This window comes from Euprymna scolopes, chromosome 34, assembly GCF_053919585.1.
Source record: "Euprymna scolopes isolate OS-2025 chromosome 34, ASM5391958v1, whole genome shotgun sequence".
Classification (NCBI taxonomy): Eukaryota; Metazoa; Mollusca; class Cephalopoda; order Sepiida; family Sepiolidae; genus Euprymna; species Euprymna scolopes.
Window position 1 is genome coordinate 3515748 of NC_136515.1, and position 13195 is coordinate 3528942.

General features: G+C 33.0%; 1 protein-coding gene across 2 annotated transcripts in view; it reads left to right on the forward strand.

Annotated features, from left to right (window-relative positions):
• LOC145259089 (calnexin-like) overlaps window positions 1-13195 on the forward strand; it is an 80925-nt gene that overhangs the window by 1995 nt on the left and 65735 nt on the right. Inside the window, exon 1 of one of the 2 annotated variants that reach the window (XM_080116732.1) lies at window positions 2981-3396. The exons of the other annotated variant lie outside the window; for it this stretch is intronic. The gene's annotated coding sequence lies outside the window, so the exon portion shown is untranslated. Of the gene's footprint in view, window positions 1-2980; window positions 3397-13195 lie in introns of those variants that run through there. 2 annotated transcript variants of the gene reach the window in all.

Here is a 13195-nt window from a genome sequence, read left to right on the forward strand (position 1 = left end):
GTTAAATTATTTGACCCAAATTGTGATAAAACTATGGCAGCCATGTTAAAGCTGAAAAGTTCAAGATAAACCATTTTACTGTTAACCGTAAAAATAAAACCTCCAAATCTTTACTTTTGAAACGATTTACTAAAATAAGAAATAAATTACAAACTGATTAAATATAATTTCTTTTGATTGAATGAAATTTTGCAAAGTCATCCGTTTCATGTTTTTTCAATTTCGATACTTATGTATTTTTTTGATACCGCGCTGAAATAATCTTATTTTGAAAGCCATTCTTAACATGGGGAGGCGAGGGTATTTTGTAACTATTCTGTGTATCCACCTAACAATTAAAAAAAAAAAAAAAAAAGATTGTGAAACTTGAATTTAACTTGAAAAACTATTTAAAAATACCGCAAAACACCTTAATTTCTTTTGTACAAAAATTATAATACAATTATAAAATAAGAAAAAAAAAAAAAAGGGCATTTGGCGGACCTGAACGAGCTTTCCCCCCTGCCGTAAAATTATTGTCGTCGATAACAGACTTAACTTTCATATTAGCAGGAAAAAAAAGATTATTTATTTTATTTATTTTTTTTTTTTTTTAAGTTTTAGACTTTTAATGTGGGGGATCATTTTTAAATTATAACGTTATATTAAATTTTTCGGCGCTTCTACACTATTGGGACGAAATCTCGAAAATCGTAATACTGAATTTCACATGAAAACGATGGTACACCTACGTATTCCTCGTATTTTTAAGAGGAATCTGTCCAAAAATTATGAAAATAAATTAAGGTACAAAATTATTTATTAAAGAAAAAAAGAAAAAGAAAAAAAAGGATGAAAACGATCGTTCGTATAAGACACAGTTCAAAAGGGAGGTAATTTCCCGTTCAGGTCCGCCATGCAGTATAATTATTAAATCAGTACTTTTGCACCCAGTTATGTTTGGTCAATGTTAAGATTCTTTCAAACTCCAAAAAAATCTTTACAATAACGACTGTAAGGTTTTCGGGTATGTTGAAAACGAATATAACATTTAAAAGTGGCGCAGAGAAATAGTTTTAATGATATGGAGAAATTACTTTTTAAAAAATATGCTCGCGTTTGCGCATACAGAAACGGCCACCCGCCACCACTGATAACATAAGGAATTACACTGTTCAAACTACGAAAAACTACTTGCTTGCGGCAAATTTAAAAAAAAAAACACTATATGGCAAGAAAGTGGGTGCCCATTTATGTTAAATTTATATAGAAAAGTGTCACTTTTCTATATAAATTATTCTTTCAAATAGTGGGGATCACTTTTCAAAAGTGATCCCCACTATTTGAAAGAATAATTTCTTCATATTATGAAAACTATTTCTCTGCGTCTGCGTCACTTTATAATGTTATATTCGTTTTCAGCATCCTTGAAAACGTCATTTCATTGCATATGACCATCTTGGTACGCGCGAGCGCTAAGCCCAACCACAACAAATTACGTCAACAAACCCCAACAAGTACGTCCTAGGATGGAGTACTGCTGCCACATCTGGGCAGGAGCTGCAAAACACAGCCTATCCTGCCTTGACAGAGTACAAAATAGACTTTGTGGTTTAGTGGGGGATGCCCTTTTCTCTTCCCTGCAACCTCTCTCCCACAAAAGAGACGTTGCGAGCCTGTCTCCGTTTTATCGCTATTTCCATGGCAGGTGCTCGTCTGAGCTCCAATCCCTCGTCCCCCCCCTCACCAATCTTTAACGAAAAACACCCGTCTAGCTGAAACTACTGTCAACAATTTTCCCCACTCTTTATCTGTTCCTAAATCCAAACGTAGATTCCATGAGCAAAGCTTCTTTCTTAGAACTGCACGAGTGCACGTGCACGACGACTGTGTAACTCTCTGCCGCTTGCCTGTTTCCCACCTGACTACAACTTGGACGTCTTCAAGTCCAACATAAACAAACTCCTGACAAACCGCCCCCTTAAGTAAGACACTCTATCAAAACCCCCAATACTAATGATTACTACAATACTATCTCATTGATTACTGTACACGTAATAACCCTTGTCCCTGAGTGGCCTTCGGGCCTTGATAAGTGGTGGGTGGGTGACCTCCATGTAAGAAAAAAAAAAAAAAAAAAATTACGCACAAGCGCGCTCGTACCAAAATGGCCACCAGCAATAATATAACAAATGTCATTTCTTAATATCCGGAAAACTACTTATTTGCGGAAAATTTAGATGCGATATTCGTTTTCGGTATATCTTGAAAGCCAGTAAAAGTCGTTTTAAGGAAAAATATTAAGGTGAGAACCAGGTCAAAATTTACCTGCTTTTTTTTTTTTTTTTTAGGGGTGGGGCATGTTTTTAAAGGTATTCACATGTAATCGTATAAAAAATATATAGTTTCGGGTGTAGGTTGTTTAACCCCCACCCTAAAACACTCCACCCAATTGGGTTGGATTCACTGGATTGGGTGATTAAAATAAATTACCTTAATTCCCAACTTAAATTTAATTTTAATTTAAAATATCGAAAGTAAAAAATTTTTAACCAAAAATGTTTTTAATATTTTTTTGCCTTTCAGCTCATGTATGAATTAATCTTTTTTCATTTTTTGCCCTTTGAAATCCAAAATGTCGTTGACACAGCTGAGTGCACGTGTTTAAACGATTTTTTCTTTTTAATTCTTAAAAAAAAAAAAAAAAAACCCTTAACTTTCCCGTGTTATGAAACATTTGGTATTCCTTATCCTTCGTTATCTTAACGAAATTTGAAAATTGAGATATTGAATTTCAGTTAAAAAACCAATGGTATCTACTGAATTGTCATGGCGCAGTAATGAACATATCCAAAAATTACGAAAAACGATCAGGTCGAAAATTAATTATTACTGAAGTTTTCGAAGACAATTATCGAAAATTGTGTTTTGCAAAATTGATAAAATCTTTTCAGTTTTCAGAAAAGATTTACCTCCCTTTTTTTACAAATAGAACTCTCTCTTTTTTTTTTTTTTTTTTTTTTTTTTGCAAAACTTTATTTTCATTAATTGTTTTTGAAAGCTGTTTTCATTAATAATTAATTTTCTACCTGATCGTTTTTCGTAATTTTTTTGAATATTTTCATTACTGTGAGATGACTTCAGTAAATTCCATTGGTTTCATTTGAAATTCCATTGGTTTCATTTGAAATTCCATTTTTAATTTTCGAACTTCGCTACAATAACGACAAAGAATAACAGTATAACACTAATAAGGAAACGTCAAAACTTCGAGGGAACAAGGACCCATATCATAAATGTTCGCGATTTACGGAATGGGCCGGAAATGTCTGAGCCGTCGCCGAACAGTCAATTCGACATTTACGTTTATGGATCGTGCTGAAATATGTTATTTTTAGAAACTCATTCTTAGCAGAGGTAATAATATACACATTTTTTTATTATTTGGAACTCCTGACTCTTTTGACTCCCAATTTTTCGTCTGCTAAAATTTTAATCATGTGATTAAGGTGTAGCAACAAAACATTCATTCAAATGCAGCTTTAGCTAAATAATGCACTTATGTCACCGGACTGGCGGGTGTATTGTAACTATTCTGTACTTTCACCCTAACAATTTAATAAACAAAGTACAGAATATTTAACAAAGCCCTCCTCTATGTTAAAAATGGCTGACTACAGCAGTACAGCAACAGCACTATCACTAAACTACAGAAGATTTAGAAAGCCATTCTTAACATGGGGAAGTGGATTGTTAAATATTATGCACTTTCAACTAACAGTTTAATAGATAAATATATAAAAATTAGCATAAAATTTGACAAACCATAAGTTGTTCCACTTAATGAATTTTCTTAATTTTTGGATATATTACTATTTTCGACACGAGTAATATTGTTTTTGCTTAAAACAACATATTTAAAAAATCGATCTGTCGACTTAGCAAGTACCTCCGATTTTTTTTAATACTCACTCACTACAGTTGCATTTTCTTTAAAATAAAGCGTTATAATAACGATTACCATAATCGACTATAGAAGCGATTAGCTTCCAAAATGGCTGCCAAATGTTAAAATTAATCCACCGTATTAATTTGTTTTCGGATCTTCTTAAACTTTTAGTTAGGCAAAATTTATTTTCTGATATTTTTGTGGATTTCTTTTATTTTTTTAACTTTTTTCTTCAAATATTCATTAACAAGTAATTAAATCGATTACCATTATTGCCACCTGAACTTAGGGTTTTTGTTTTGTAAGTAACAAAAAAAAAAAAAAAAAAAAAAAACCTGAAAACATTAATACGGTGGATTAATTTCCCTTGTCACCGCTTGGGAAATCAAACATGATTAGTCGATAAAATTTTGCTGCCATTTTAGGGGCTAACCATTTCAATATGATCAAAATATCTACCGTTAAAATGTTTTAGAAGATAAAGGTTAATTTAGAGGTCATTGAAAACTGATCCAACCATAAAATTTGCAAGTCATGGCAAGAAATGAAACACGACCTCCCTCCCCTTTTTATTGTTCGTTTTATTTTTCATTTCTGACTGAAACTCTCTCTCTCTCTCTCGCTCTCTCTCTCTCTCTCTCTCTCTCTCGCTCTCTCTCTCGCTCTCTCGCTCTCTCTCTCGCTCTCTCTCTCTCTCTCTCTCGCTCTCTCTCTCTCTCGCTCTCTCTCTCTCTCTCGCGCTCTCTCTCTCTCTCTCTCTCTCTCTCGCTCTCTCTCTCTAATTAGACTATAGGGACTGTTGGAATATTGCACCATTTTAAGTTCAAGATTCGTCTATGATTATTTACAATTAATTTATTTAGTGCATTCATTACCTCCCTTGTTTTCTAGACGGTGATAGATGATTCGGCGTCCCCGACGAAACATCTTCCAACACATATTATGTATTATAAAATATAATATACTGGCAGGACCCGCTAACCGGCGTTGCCCGGTGGAAGCATGATACCTCCTTGTAAAAATATTAAACTACGGTTGTTGTTGATAGCCATATTATCCCTGGCCAATTGCGGACAGTGGCGGCTGTGGCCGAAATACACGCACAGTTTTTGTGGATCGAATAGTTAAAAGGTGTAAAGGTTATTTTTATTATGTATTTTATTTTTTAGCAAATTATTTAACAATTTTTTTTTTTTTTTCAAGATTGATATAAAAAAAAATTACTTTATTGATTTATCTTATATTTTATCGAAGTTTTTCATGTTAGGTTAATAAAGTCTGTTTTTGAAAAATAGAAAATGTTTTCGATACCCTCTTTAAAAAAAGGAATCATTGTTAATCATTTATTATTTTGTATTATTTAAAAAAGAAAAAAAAAAAGTTTTTCCTTTTTTTTTTTTTTTTTTTTTTTTTTTCCAAAGTCGATTGTCTCGCCCCTCCCCTCTCTGCAAATGTAAACTAATATGGTGACGGGGGGGGGGGCGTGTGGGTGCTCAGTTCACATTAAATTGTGTTCATTGTACGTTGAGCCCTTCCAACCAAAACAGGTGGCCATAAAATGGGTGCTCATTTTATGTTAAATTATTATAGAAAAGTGATCTACCACTTTTTAAAACTAACATTTCTTTATATTTTAGAAACTACTCATTGGCAGTAATTGAAAACGTTATTTTCGTTTTCAGCGCTCCCGAAAACCTATGAAAGCCGTAATGCTAAAATATTTTTTTCGGTGACGGAAAATCGATTCTCTGCCCTTGAGGAGCCTACAAAGCACACAAATCCTTCGATGAAATGTGATTTGTCCACAGAAGACACACGCGTGCCAAAAAATGTAAACATACTGAATACACGCATGCACGGTTTTTCGATCGACTAGATTAATGTTGTCAACGAGCACACACAATCAGTTTTCAGTGGATCGAATAGTTAAAAGGTGTAATCATTGTAATATTATTTATATTTTTTTTAGCAATTTATTTTCCAAAAGAAATGTTATTGTTTATAAACGAAGGTAAGCACACAAACAGACATACATACGAATAAGGCGTGTTTTTGTTGTGAGACACTCGCGAAACAAGACACAAACAAACTAAGCATCACACACGAATGGGGGAAATAAAAATAAAAGGTAAAACATGCTATATATAGATATTTTTTTCAGTAAATTATTTGTCAACAGAGAAGTGGTATCGTACTAATGTCATAGAAGTTGCGTATAGTGTAGTAAATGTTCAGTTTAAGTAAATGTTCAGTAATATAGGTAAGAATAGCATTCTAGAATAATAGCATCTTCAGAGCACAGCCAATCGGAATGAGTGGATGATCTCGAGGGAGATTTTAGTAATTATGTGTGGAAGGTAGAAAGATTGTTTGGTATGTAATAAGCTGTTAATAGTGGTGCAATACCAGCAGAGTAGGAAAATGAATAATTGTAGACTGTCAACTGGTAGCGGTGGTAGGACTTGATAATCAGAGAGAAAAATAGGAACTCCTTCCTCTGTAGATGTGGTGATTGTGATGATGTTTATCCTAGGATGCAATATAGGATTTTATTATAACAAATGTGTCTAAAACGACATTCTAAAGTTGCATAAGACAGTGGATAATGGTTTAGACATAATAAATTTGTATGTGGCATCTGTTGTTGCAAACCTATGGTAAATTAGTCCAGAGAATGCTAACCTACCATTTAAATATGGTGTCGCAATGATACCGATTTTCCCTCACATGACTACATTGCTGCGCCCTTTTTCTTAGATTATGCCAACAAAACACACTGGATCTATAATACTCGAAATAAAATACATTAGTTCAACTTGATTTTTTGCTATTTAAAATTACTGCTATACAGCAAAATTTCAGTAGATGGCAGACACAGAAACACATCAGCCGCAAAGGAGTAGATTTGTTTATTGTGCATCTTTATATGTAGAAAATTAATTGTTTCCGCAAAATCGGAAACGTGTAAAAGTCGCCAATTTAAAGAAACTTGAGGGAGTGGAACTAATGTAAAAAAAAATACCTTTAAAAAACGGTAGGAAAATAAAAGTAAATCAAAAATAGTGAAAGTCCTACCATAGATGTGTGCTACCATCTATGGTAGCATATCTAAGTAAACGACAAAGTTCTCTCTCCTCTGATCTTGAGCATGTGGTACAATGGGGAAAGGAGTGGTTGGTTACTTTTAATGCATCTAAAGCCAAGCTTCTCTCTTTACATCATCAACGTTCTGATCCCCATCTGGCATCAGTTGAAATGAATGGGTCTTGTCTTGAGGCGACCTCAAGTTTTGACAAGCTTCTGGGCTTGATCTTAAATGGAACAGGTACATCAAATCTGTTGCCAAGGCTGCTGGAAAAATGATGGGATCCTTCTATCAATCCAGTAGATTTCTCACTGCTGATGCAATTCTCTATCTATATAAGAGCCAGGTACATCCAAGGATGGAATACTGTTGCTACATCTGGGCAGGAGCTGCTAGAAAGGGCTTGTCCTGCCTTGATAGAGTTCAAAATAGACTTTGTAGCCTCGTAGGACATATCCTTTTCTCTTTCCTGCAACCTCTATCTCACAGAAGAGATGTTGCGAGTTTGTCTCTGATGTATCGTTATTTTCATGGAAAGTGTTCAACTGAGCTTCAGTCTATGGTCCCCCCTCGTCAAACTTTCACAAGAAACACTCGTCTAGCTGAAAACACTATCAATAATTCCCCCCCCACTCTTTATCTGTGCCTAAACATAAACGTAGATTCCATGAACAAAGCTTCTTTCTTAGAACTGCACGCCCGTGGAATTGTCTTCCGTTTTCCTGCTTTCTGGCTGACTACAATATGGTTGTCTTCAAGTCTAACGTAAACAAGTTCTTGATGAGCCGTCCCACTTGTTAACAAATTTACCGAATTTCCATTACTAACGATTACTATATTGTCTAATTTCTACTGTACACTCTTTAACCCTTGTCTTCGAGTGGCCTCTTGGCCTTGATAAGTGGTGATGCCTATGTAAAAAAAAAAAAAGAAAAAAAAGTCATGTATTTATTAGAGTAGGTAGTCTTTTTTGGTCGTTTTTCTAATGAAGTCCATTCGCTCCGACGGTTTTTGTCAAAAAAAAAAAAAAATTTTTTAAATAGTAAATCATAAATTGTTTAAGGTAGGTTGTTTTCATGGTCGTTTTGGTAAATGATTTCCATACACTCGGTATAATCCAACAGCTTCCATTGTTTGCTGAGTGTCGTTGTGCGAGACTCGAAAGAATGGGATGTAAACTGCAGAAGAATATATATATATATATCTATATATATATATATCCCTAATGTACCAAATACTTTTGCTATATATATAATGTATATATATATATAGAGAGAGAGTTGGGGAGGATATATATATATATATATATATATATATATATATATATATATATATCCCCGATGTACCAAATACTTTTGCTATATATATATATATATATATATATATATATATATATATATAGCAAAAGTAATTGGTACATTGGGTTGTTTTTTTTTTTTTTTTGTGTTTTGTATTTCTAAAAAAATATTAAGTTAATTTTAAGAAAATTTACATTCAATCTTTGAACAGATCTTATCTAAAAATAAAATGGATATATACTTGACAAATATTTATTAACAAAAGATCAAATTACTGTTTTGTCAACTATGTACTCTTTTCCATTTTATTTTTAAAAAGATAATATCTGTTCAAAGATTTAGTATAAATTTTTAAAAAGAATATCTGTTCAAAGATTTAGTATAAATTTTTAAATAGATAATATCTGTTCAAAGATTTAGTATAAATTTCATTCAAATTATATTTCTTGTTTTTTTTTTGGGGGGGGTAACGATAAATATGGTTAAATAGTGGCTTTGCCTTGAAGCTCATTTTACTTTGAAAATCGTCAATATTTTATTTGAATGTATATAATATTTTTATTTATTATTTTTAAAACCATAATCTACATCCATGCATGTTTCGAGGTATCTACCGCTCATCAGCATAACTTGACTGTGTCTAGGAATCGAACTCACGACCATGTGTATCACAGTTCGGCGTGTTAACTGTTATGCCCTAGATGATTTTACTATTTGTTTTTATTAACTTGATATTTCTTGAGAAATATGAAAAAACTGTCTATACATATTCTTCCCAACTCTCTCTCTCTCTCTCTCTCTCTCTCTCTAATATATTGTTTATAATGAAGAAAAAAAAGTTTGCCACACTAATTCCTTATAAAAAAAACTTAAATTTTGGCTTTTTTTGTGGTGTGGGTAGGGGTTCATTTAAACAAACTGGGCCACGTACAGCTAGCGATATATAATCTTGGTGAAGTTTTATATGTAGACTAGCGGGGTTGCCCGGGTGTTTGGCCGTGTGTGTGTTGGGGAGGGGTAGATCAAAACAAAAATAATAACCGTTTAAATATTAAAAAAATGAACAAAAAACGAAAAAAAAAAAAACAACAACAAAAAGTTTGGAAGGGAGGTAGGCTTGAACCCGAAGCCTTGAGGTTAATAGTCTGATGATATAGCATGATGCCACCAGAGCAGGTACTTGAGAATGGTCGAAAATAAGCGTTTAAAAACCCAGGTGGTTGAACGTTAATGTGTGGTTTTCTAGGTCAAATATCATGCCGTAGCAGTAGTAGAGAAAACGAATTCACAGCGCGAATTTTGTAAAATAAAAGTAGCTGAAATAAAAGATATTTACGACCTTGTTTCATAAATCGCAGATATTATAATCTAAGGAGTATATAAAAAGTTCTAAGACATCGTAAATCCCTGGAGAACTCCCTCTAGAAAAGCCTTTGCCGGACATACAAAAAAATGCACACACACACACACACACTAACACACATTTTGCCTTTTATATATATAGATATATCTTAGTGTTGGGACAGTTAATCAAAATCGAAACTTTTTGTGGTATTGGAATCAGAAAGAATTTGTTCTCATCTTAGATGTTATTTTCATAATCTTTTGGTCAATTTACTCTCTAAATTTTAGGCTTATCTTGTCGAAGTCAAGAATCTGCACAGAATTTCAAACAGAACTCTTTATTTAATCCGCGGGGCTAATAGTCCTAAGTTATTTGCAATTATATATTGATGGTCACCTGCACTGGAGAGTCAACTTCCAGAAGAGTATAACTTACAACTGAATTTTACTAAGTACCTTATCCACTATGCCACAGGTCCTTGTGGACAATTCTATGAATTTTTGAGTTTTACACTTATTTTGTTTTTACATATATAATCTTACTACTTATCACTGTGTATCATTACGTAATATTAAGGGAAACTTGATGTTGCCCGGAATTGAATGATGATCGACAAATGTTTCACGCTTCCATATTTTTATTGTCATTGAAGTCGGTGAAATCACCTATTTTTCAATCAAATCGATTGATTGCTGCTCTAGTTGAGGACCTACCACGGTGCACTAGGAGAAAGCTCTCTTATATCAGGATTACACTGTTCGTTGACATGGACTCTAATTTGGGACCAGAGAAAATCTCTTATATCCGTTTTTCTTATATCCGGGTTTCTTCTATCTGGTTTACACTGTATATATATTTTTCATGAAACTTATTTTCAATGAAAAGGGTGTGTGTGTGTGTGTGTTTTTTTTTTTGCTACCCTTTCTCCACACATTGGACTGTGGCCCACAGGTTGGGAAATTGAAATTGATTTTAGCTTTTTTTGCTACTTCCTTATAAATCCAAAGGAATGAAACCTGCAGAACAGACTCTTGCTAAACTTGGAGTAACAAATCAAAAAAAAAAATTTTTTTTATATAACTATTAATGCAGTTTAAAAAAAAAATCTGAATCAAATGTAATGAAACGAATGATCTTATTAAAAACTTTACTCATAAATATCCAATCGCGTTTACTATGCGATGGGTACATGGGAAAACTAAATGTATTCGTCGTCTTCTGAATCCGGAAAGCACAAACTATAATTACTACGTTGACCTTTTTGCCAAAAATAATTTTCCGTCTCGTTCAAACGTTTCGAAATTACTTCCCAATTTCGAAGGGTCACAGCTACAAATAGTAACACCATACCATGTCAAACGTTTTAATCTTTTTTTTTTTTTTTTCTCCCATTATCCCGCCCACCAGGCTTCACTATTAAAGATTTAATATAAAAAAGAAATAATTAGTAGTAGCGATCTCAAACCAGCCAGTTAGTTGTGTGAAAAATGGGTAAAAATATTGGAAGACGTTTTAGTCTGTTAAAATGGCAAAAGTTATAGTCTGTTGACTTAGAATGAGAATTTTATGCCAAATCAATAGTTGGATATGGTTAAATTTGTACTTATTTTTGCATTAAATGTTAATCTAATATATAAAAGGCTATATGTTTGTCTGTTTGTTTGTCTCCTTATTTTCAAACTCTATCTCTTCTGCAACTAAAGGCTGCAGAGCGGCGTTAGGGGCCTCAAATGATTGGATTTTTTTATGGACCGTCCTTTTATGGGTCTTTAGCCGATTAAAACGGTTTTTAAGGGATCAAAAAGGGGTCTAACTTGAAAAAATCGTTATACATTTTGTACATGCATCTTAGTTTATTTTTAATCAGTTCATATGCATTTCACGTTGGTACAGTGGTAACATCACCAGCTTTGAATGCTACAGTTTTGCTTTTGGTTTCGATTCTAGCTGATGGCACCCAAATATTTTTTTTTTTTTAAATCACAACTATAATAATTTATACAAAATCTGGGCAAACTAAAATATATTTAAGCATATTTTATGACCGCCCCCCCTCTAATCTCTATTAATCCATTAAACGGATACCATAATACTTAGTTTGCTGCACCTTATAACAAATGTTCATACAAAATTTCAGCCAGATTGGCCCAGTAGTTTCTGAGAAAAAGTGGAATGGATAAACAGACTAAGCTACTCTTCAATTTCAACTTTTTGTTATTTTGATAAAATTGAATCTAAGCAAAAATTCAAACTTTTCTCTTTAAAAATGAACATTGGGTTTGTTTTACTGTACACATAGATTCGAAAAAGTTGTCAAAAAAACAAATATATAACAAATGTTATCAAAGGCAAGGTAAGTTATTTTTCTACCTAACTGGATAATTTTTTAGTGTTTTTATTCAATGTAACATGTTTATTCAGCTAAAAAACAGTGTTTACCGATGTATTGGAAAATTAAAAATGGCGCCGGACTCTATGTTGAACACAGTAAGTTTGGGGAAAGGAGTTAAAAATAAAAAAAAAACTTTACAAAATGCTGTTAGAAACTCGCTCAATATATGTTACCGTGACATAGGCTGACATATATTCAGTGGGTTTTTAACAGTATTTTGTATAGTTTTTTTTTTATTCTTAAATAAACAACAGAGTCTGGCGCCATTTGAACCTTTTCCAATACATCAGTAAACACTGTATGCTTTTCGAGCTGAATAAACATTTTACATTAAATAAAAACACAAAAAAATTTATCCAGTTAGGTAGAAAACTAACTTATCTTGCCTTTGATTTTATATATATATATAATTTTTTTTTTTTTTTTTTTTTTTTTTTTTTAATATATATATTGACTAGCGGGATCTGTGGAAATTCCACAGGATACTCATTCATCCCTATTCCCTACATATAATAAAAACATTGCAGTTTTCCCCTCTGGCCCAAAATACAATAGGTCTACATCAACAGATGCCACATACAAATTTACCATGTGTACACTATACGCCACTATCTTATGTACCTATTTACTATGCCTCCCCACGGGACAGAGTTAGACACCAGGGTCGTTTTTTAACGTGGAGAAAAGGTACAAAAATAAAAATTGTCTCAGTCGTGAAGGATTTCTCCTCCACCGAAAGAGAACAAGAAATAGAAGTGCAGCATCTGAAGAACATCTTATGTAACTTTAGAACAATGGTTCTCAACCAGGGTCCATGTGGACCCCCATTGTACATGTAACATTAATATCGATTCAGTCTTCCTTCAAGATAAACTGTTGATATATATTCTTTGGTTTTCTTTACATTACAAAAAAATAAAATAAGCTATAAGGGTTCACCAAAATACATTAAGAAGAAAAAAAAGTCCTGATTAAAAAAAAAAAAAAAAAAAAGGTTGAGAACCATTGTTTTAGAATGACATTTTATACACATTTAGGTGTTATAATAAAATTTTATGTTAGTTCCGAGGAGTGCCACGATCACAGTCTCACCATCTTTAGAGGAAGTAGTTCCTATTTTTCTCTCTATCTATTCTGTGCTTCCACC